This window comes from Neofelis nebulosa, chromosome 13 (assembly GCF_028018385.1).
Source record: "Neofelis nebulosa isolate mNeoNeb1 chromosome 13, mNeoNeb1.pri, whole genome shotgun sequence".
In the NCBI taxonomy this organism is placed as follows: Eukaryota; Metazoa; Chordata; class Mammalia; order Carnivora; family Felidae; genus Neofelis; species Neofelis nebulosa.
The window spans coordinates 62,218,979-62,227,260 of record NC_080794.1 but is presented as its reverse complement, the minus strand read 5'-3'; the positions used below and the strand labels follow the sequence as shown (position 1 = coordinate 62,227,260).

The following is an 8,282-nucleotide window of genomic DNA, read 5'->3' as shown; positions in this document are numbered from 1 at the left end:
ATAACTAGACCCAGATATGAGCTGGAATTATTAGACAGGAATTTTAAAATAACTATGATTCATATGTTAAGGGTTCTAATACAAAAAGTATGCAACATGCAAAATTGATGGATAATATAAGCAGAGAGATGGAAATTATACAAAAGAATCAAAAGTAAATATTGGAAATCAAAAGCACTGTAACAGAAATGAAGAATGTCTTTAAGGTGTTCATCAGTAGACTGGACATGGCTAAAGAATAAGTGAGTTTAAGGAAAGGCCAATAGAAATTTCCCAAACTGTAATGAAGAATGGAAAAAAAAAAAAAAACCAGAACATGTAAGAACTGTGGGACAGTATGACATACACATAATTGTAATACCTGAAGAAGGAGAAAAAGAAAGAGATAACAGAAGAATAATGAAATAATAACGGCTTGAGGTAATTGAAATACTGAAGTAATAATAGGTGAAAAATTTCCAAAATTAACAAAAGACAAAACCATAGATCCAGGAAGCTCAGAGAATATCAAATCCAATAAATACCAAGAAACCTACACCTAGGAATATCATATTCAAACTGCAGGAAGCCAAAGAAAAAGAGAAAACATCAAAGAAAGCCAGGGGAAAACTACACTTTACCTATAGAGGACAAGGATATGAAGTACAGTGATATGAAGCAATATGAACAAAGATACGAAGTCTCAGTAGGAAACCATGCAAGCATGAAGAGAATTGTGTGAAATAATTAAAGTCAAAAGAAAAAAACTCACCCACATAGGGTTCTATATCCAGCAAAATCATCTTTGAAATGTGAAGGGGAAATAAAGGCTTTCTCAGACAAACAAAAACTGAGGGAATTAATCACCAGCAGATTTGCCCTACAAGAAAGAATGAAAGAAGTGTTTTAGGGAGAAGAAATATAGTATAGGTCAAGAATTCAAATCTACATAAAGAAAAATTGTCAAAGAAGGCATAAATGAAGGTAAAATAAATCTTGTATTTTTCTTACTTTTAATTGATCTAAAAGATATCTGTTTAAAGTAATAATAGTAACAATGTATTAGATAATTTTAGTATATGGGTAAGTGAAATGAATGACAGTAGTACCAAAAGAGGCAAGAGGGAAAAATTGAGGATAATGTTTTAAGTTACTTACAGTACATGTAAAATGTTATATTTTTATTTTTAAGGTACATTTAGATTAAAACATATATTGGAAACTCTAGAGCAACTACTTAAATTTTTAGAAGTATATTGCATGCTAAGAGAGGAGATAAAATGTAATGATATACAATGTTACATTAAAACCAGGAAAAGAGGAGACCAAAAATAAAATAAAATAAAAAACAAAAAAAAATATTCAAGGAATAGAAAATACTCATATAGTAAATCTTAATCCCAACTATAGCAATGATTACTTTAAGTATGAAGTAAAAGACACCAATTTAAAGACAGAGATGTCTGGAAAAGTGTTTTGGGGGCTAGTTGTTGAATGGTGAGGTTTGGTGGGCTGTGCAGAGATAAAGTACAGAGGCCAGGATGGCAATTTGAGTTTTGGGGAAACCAAAAGATCCCTGAAAGGGAGATGCCCCCGTCCCATTTTCCTATTCTTCTCGTCTTTACATAGTTCCTTCTACTCTAATTGCCCAGCATGTAACCAGAATGTTAAGTGAAGTTTTACTATTTTGCTCTTAATTTAGAAATCAAGCTATCATCTTCCCTCTCAAAGAAAAAAAGAAACAGAATTTCTTGCTTTTTATTTCTGTCTTGATTAAATTTTGGTTAAGTCTTTAAAATAAAGAGAATTCATGGGGGAGGGGAAGGAAAAAAAAAAAAAAAAAAGAGGTTAGAGTGGGAGAGAGCCAAAGCATAAGAGACTGTTAAAAACTGAGAACAAACTGAGGGTTGATGGGGGGTGGGAGGGAGGGTGGGGTGGGTGATGGGTATTGAGGAGGGCACCTTTTGGGATGAGCACTGGGTGTTGTATGGAAACCAATTTGACAGTAAATTTCATATATTAAATAAATAAATAAGTAAATTAATTAATTAATTAAATTAAATAAAGAGAATTCTTTAAAGGGGGGGGCTGTTCTTCTACCTAAAAATCTTTGTAGTCAGTTTGTTTTTTCTTCATGTTCAAACAAAAGCTCCTTTAATCACAGAGAAGACAACCTGCTAATGCTTTCCCTGATTCTCAGCCTGTTTTATGGTTTAATGATGACAGTGAATTTGTAAGATATTTGAAGGAGAAAAAAAACAGGACATTTTAGGGTATGATAAAAATTTCAATTTTTTGAAGGTTTTTGAAGGGAAGGATGGTAAGGAATCATTTCTTTGTTGAGAGGTATGTGACATTTTACCTTGAAATTATGACATTAAAATTCCTACTTGCTAAATAAATCTAATCAAATCATATGTCAGGTACAAATCATGTAATTATACATTCTGAGTACTAGCCCAAGGATTTGAATTTTATTTCATGGTACTGATGTGATTTATCATATTTATTCAGCTAGAAAGCAAGTATATGTTGTGATTAAACATGATACATATCTAACTTCAAATATTGGTCTGTGCCATTTACTAACAAGATATTCAACTTCTCTGAGACTCATTTTTCCATATGTAAAACATGAACACGAATAGATTCTACCTAGACTCCAGAATATAGCTAGCATATAGCATGAGTTCCACAAGTGTTTATTGAACAAATAATCTCATAATATTGTGTATTATAAATATATATGATGCATGACACGTACTAAGCATTCAGTAACTATTAGTTTTATACTGTCATCATCAGCATCCTTATCATGAATTTCCCTATTTGATTGGAAGGGGACATTCAGCTAAAATGGAAGAGGGTGTATTATTGTTTCTAGGAGAGTAATGTCTAAGTATTTCTCCTAAACAATCAGAACTAGCTATCTTCTAGTTATAACCAATTGAAAATTTGATATTTAAGGTGTCTTATTTATTATGGAAGACTCATAACAGCCAATTATATACACCAAACTTACCTTTCATTATAGAGGCAGCAGAATGAAGTTTTCAAGCATATAGAAACTTAGGAAAAAGTTAGTTATGCACAAGACTTTGTTGAAAATCTTCTACTTGAAGATGAAGTAGCCAAACAAAAATGGAATCATGATGAGTAAATGGTGGTAAAAGGGATTGGTTGTAAATATAAAATAAATATAACTATTTTTATATTTAAGGATTAAGATTAAAAATTAAAATTTCTGGTATTATAGTTAAAAATAAATTATAGAAATTTTAGCTTCCAGAAAAGATGGAGTATACATACTTTTGCTTATTCCTCTATTTAGGTAATACTAAAGCTCTAGCTATTGTTTGTAGACATAAAAAATTCTGAAAGATGGAAAGAATAAGGTAGCCTAGGAATCAGGGAACAGCACAGTGGTGAACTCCTTGGTTTGGGGTCTTTTTGTGTGTGTGGTGTTTTTTTTTTCTGCATAGATCCCAGACCTGGTTCTAGAGGAGCTGGCAACCGAGAAGCACCAACAGATACAAACAAAACATGCTCCAACAAAGGCCAGCTCTCCCTATCCAGAGGTCCAGGAAAGGAACAGCCTAGCAAAATAGAAAAATTTTAGACAATAACCACTGTACTCTAGTCAAACCCCACAGAAAAACCATGGTACTGTCCCCACCCCAACCCCTGCCAGCAAAGGTCAAACAAAATGCTGAGACTTTCACCCTGACCAGACTATGAATAAGCATCTCAAAAACCCCACTGGGGTGCCATCAGTGAAGGCCTAATGAGGAGTGCTGGGATTTTCACTTCTGCTAGTTTATAATGAAGACCCTCTCTACCATCCCACTCAGTGTTAGTGGAAACAAAATAGGGAACCTGGACTCCTACCTCCACTTGTCAGGAATGACACATCTCTTCCCCTCCCCTCTGGGATTCTGTCAGAAGATACCTACTGGAGACTCAGGACTTTCACCACTATCCAGCAGTAGTGAGGCTACTCCACCATTTGTGTCAGTGGAGGCCATGTGAGGAGCAGTAATGAGGCACTCCTACCCCTTGAACTTAGGGTAGTATATCAGTAGTATATCAGATGTCTAGTGGGGAGTTGGAACTTGAGTTCCCCTATCTCCTGAGTGTCAGTGAGGGTCAGGTGGGGAACCTGGACTTCCAACCATACATGACAGTGATGAGGCAGTGTTCCCTTCTTACCCTGCCAGAGTGGTGTCTGAGGAGGCCAACCAAAACAGAAGAGTTAAATAAGATGCAGAGTCTTATAACACAATTCCCAAAATGTCCAGATATCATGTAAAAAATCACTTGTCAGGGAACCTGGGTGTCTCACCCAGTTGAGCATCTGACTTCAACTCAGATCCTGATCTTGAGGTTTAAAAGTCCTGCATATATGATGTATACAAGTTAGCTCAGAGCCTGGAGCCTGCTTTAGATTCTGTGTCTCCCTCTCTCTCTGTCCCTCCTCTGCTTGTGCTCTCTCTCTCTCTCTCTCTGTCTCTCAAAAATAAATAAACATTAAAAAAAATTTTTTTTAATCATTTCTCTACCAAAAACCAGAAAAATATCAACTTGAATGAGAAAAAATAATTAATAGATGCAAACATTGAGATAACAGAAATGTTCAAATTATCTAAGGATTTTAAATCGGCCATCATAGTGGTGCCTGGGTGGCTCAGTCAGTTAAGTGTATGACTTCAGCTCAGGTCATGATCTCAGGGTTTATGGGTTCCAGCCCTGTGTCAGGCTCTGTGCTAACAGCTCAGAGCCTGGAACCTACTTCAGATTCTGTGTCTCCCTCTCTCTCTGTCCCTCCCCCACTCATGCTCTGTCTCTCTCTCTCAAAAAAAAACCTTAAAAAAATTTAATAATAAAAAAAATCAGCCATCATAAGACTATTTCAATGAACAATTACAAAAACTCTTGAAGCAAATGAAAAAATAGACTCAGAAAAGAAGTAGGAAGTCTCAACAAAGAAATAAAAGGTATGAAGAATAACCAAATGGATGTGAAAATACAGAAAATGAAATAAAAACTCAGTGGATGTGTTCAACAGCAGAAATAAAGAGATAGATTTTTAAAAACCAGTGAACTTGAAGAAAGAATAATAGAAATTACCCAATCTGAACAATAGAACAGAGACTAGAAAAAAATAAGATAAAATAATGAGCAGAGTCTCAAGGATCTGTAGGACCAAAACAAAAGATCTAACATTTGTGTCAAAACTTGTCTATCTAGCAATCTCTATCCAGCAAAAAGATCCTTCAGGAATAAAAGGGAAATCAAGACATTTTCAGATGAAGGAAAAAATAAGAGAGTTTGTTGACAGAAGACCTACCTAAAAGAATGGCTAAAGTAAATTTTCTAAAAAGAAAAGAATTAATAAAATATGGAAACTTAGGGGCGCCTGGGTGGCTCAGTCAGTTAAGTGGCCGACTTCGGCTCAGGTCATGATCTCGTGGTCCGTGAGTTCAAGCCCCGCGTCGGGCTCTGTGCTGACAGCTCAGAGCCTGGAGCCTGTTTCAGATTCTGTGTCTCCCTCTCTCTGACCCTCCCCCATTCGTGCTGTGTCTCTCTCTGTCTCAAAAATAAATAAATGTTAAAAAAAATATGGAAACTTAGAGCATCAAGTAGGAAAATTGAAAAACAGAAAGGTAAAAGTTGAATACATGCAGTAGACTTTATTTCTCCTCTTGAGTTTCCTAAATTATGTTTGATGGTTGAAGCAAAAATTTTAACACTGACTGATGTAGTTGTCAATAATTGTAACACTGGCTGATGTGGTTGTCAGTGTTGGAGAGACATAGGAGTAATACCCTTCTCTTTTTAAATTTTTCATAAAAACATTTGAAGGGACTAGTATCCAATATTCATTATTACTTATATACTTTAACTTCTTTCTCTTCTATTACACTCAAATACCATTAAATTTTATCTATTTTGTTAAGAAAACAGAATATATAACATGATAACATTGCTCTAAAATTGTTGATATCAGTGTTTTATTATGAATATATATGAATATATATATTATGTATATATATACATAATATATATATACACACACATACAAAGCTGTCTGCAGTGATTTTCTCTGAATGTTGATAAAAGTGGTGCATTGGGGTATGGTATGATTATTAAACTTCTTTGTACTTTTTGTTATCATGTTAAAGTTTTAAAATGAGTATGTATTTTTATTACAGAATCATTGTTTTGTTTAAAAATTAGTAAACCATAAGAGACTCTTAACTACAGAGAACAAATTGAGCATTGCTGGAGGAGGGGAAGGTGGGTGGGGGGATGGGCTAAATGGGTGATGGGCATTAAGGAGGAGGGCACTTGTTGGGATGAGCACTGGATGTTATATGTAAGTGATGAATCACTAAATCCTACTCCTGAAACCAATTTTACTGTATATATTAACTAACTAGAATTTATTTATGTATTTATTTATTTAATTTTTTTAGAGAGAGAAAGCATAAGCAGGGGAGGGGGAAAGAGAGAGGAAGACACAAAATCTGAGACACAGAATCTGAATCTGAAGAGTCTAAGCTGTCAGCACAGAGCCTGATGTGGGGCTTGAACCCATGAACCTTGAGATCATGACCTGAACTGAAGTCGGATGCTGAACTGACTGAGCCACTCAGGCACCCCTTAACTAACTAGAATTTAAATTAAAACTTGAAATAAAGAAATTCAAAAAATAAATATTATGAATCAAAAGAATACAGCAATTGAAAATAAAGTATTTAAAGGAAAATTACAATTTTATTTTTAAATATTAGTGATACTGAAATTAAATCACACAATAATGCAATACTGAAATTTAAAATATCCTGCCAGAAATGGTTTCCTTGGGGGCTCAAGTAACATTTTCTATGCAACACAGAAACTGATTTTATGTTTACCACAGTCTTGAAATCTAAAAGATGAGTATGTCTCTCCATGTCAACCTCTTAGTCTCTCTTAACACATATATACACATATGCATGTGTGTACACAGACGTATGTTCATGGTAAATAGTGTCTTCAAAGGTTTTATATGGTGAGAGCCAGCCTTTCTTTTTAAATGAATAAGTGGCAATTGTCATGAAAAGAGATATATTGATGTAAGATTTTCTCTAGGTGTAATATTCTACATGGTGAATATACTTCAAGGAGGTATAGCTCTATGACACTGAATTTGCTGGGAATAAAAGTTAAATGCAGGAACTAAAATATATAGGATGTTGGCAGGTGTAGTTACAGAAGCAGTTTCTGTGTGTGTGTGTGTGTGTGTGTGTGTACATGTGTGGGTGCGTGTGTATGTGCATGTGCACATTTGTGAACATTGGGTATCTGTACATAAGCAGCCTCATGAAAGGTAGGGGTGAACCTCTGGGTTTCTGCATATGTGAGGTATGCAGATTAGAATATGTGATTTTCTTCAGAGTGAGAATGCCTAAATAAATCTACCTCAAACTATCATTGTCCCTCAGAGTGAAAACTCAGGTTTTCCACGGAAACCTACTAGAGAATTCTGAATGTAGAGTTAAAAGACTGCCACCTACTGATATGTGGCCTTTAGTAATTGGCCTGCCTTCCAAAGTGCAGATTCCATGTCCTCCTTGGTCAGCAGTAATTGCCTTGGTCACTGTTTTCATCCTGGACAGATATTCACCTTGCCTAGATGTAGAAGAAGAAAGATGATCTCTCCCCTCATCAACTACTAGTCTCATGGCATAAGAATTCAACCCCCTGTTGACAGTCACCCAGTTGATTCAAACTAAAATTAACTAGGATTCTCTAGGTTATTCTTTTTATTTTCATACCAGGGACCATTTCTTTCCAAAGGATGCCTCTTTATTATGAACTGCTGATCAAAAAGATTGGTGAAATGAAGTTTTGTTGTAACAAATACCTATGCACTAGTAAATAGAACACTAATTGCTTTAATAAATAAACCCCCAAATTTCAGTGGTCTAAACAGTTTGTTTTTCATTAATGTCATATCCAATCCTGATATACCTGATAGATGGCTTTATATGTGGTCATTCCAGGACCCATGCTTTTTCCATCTCATGACTTCTCCTTGGAGACTTTCCATTCCTCTGGCAGTGGGGAAAGAGGCTATATGGAAGACATGTTAATTTCTGCTCAGAAGTGATACACATCTCCATCAAGTTCAGCCCAGAAGTGATATATTACTTCTGTTCACTTTGCTTTGGGCTGATTAGTCTTTTAAGCCCCTTTCCTTTGACAGTGGCAGAGAAATAATAGGTTCTGGCTGAGCAGCTGCTTCTTAGCAAACAGCT

General features: G+C 35.2%; 1 protein-coding gene across 3 annotated transcripts in view; it reads left to right on the top strand.

Annotated features, from left to right (window-relative positions):
- Positions 1–8,282, top strand: part of HPSE2 (heparanase 2 (inactive)) — a 688,711-nt gene that overhangs the window by 512,159 nt on the left and 168,270 nt on the right. The window lies entirely within an intron of this gene.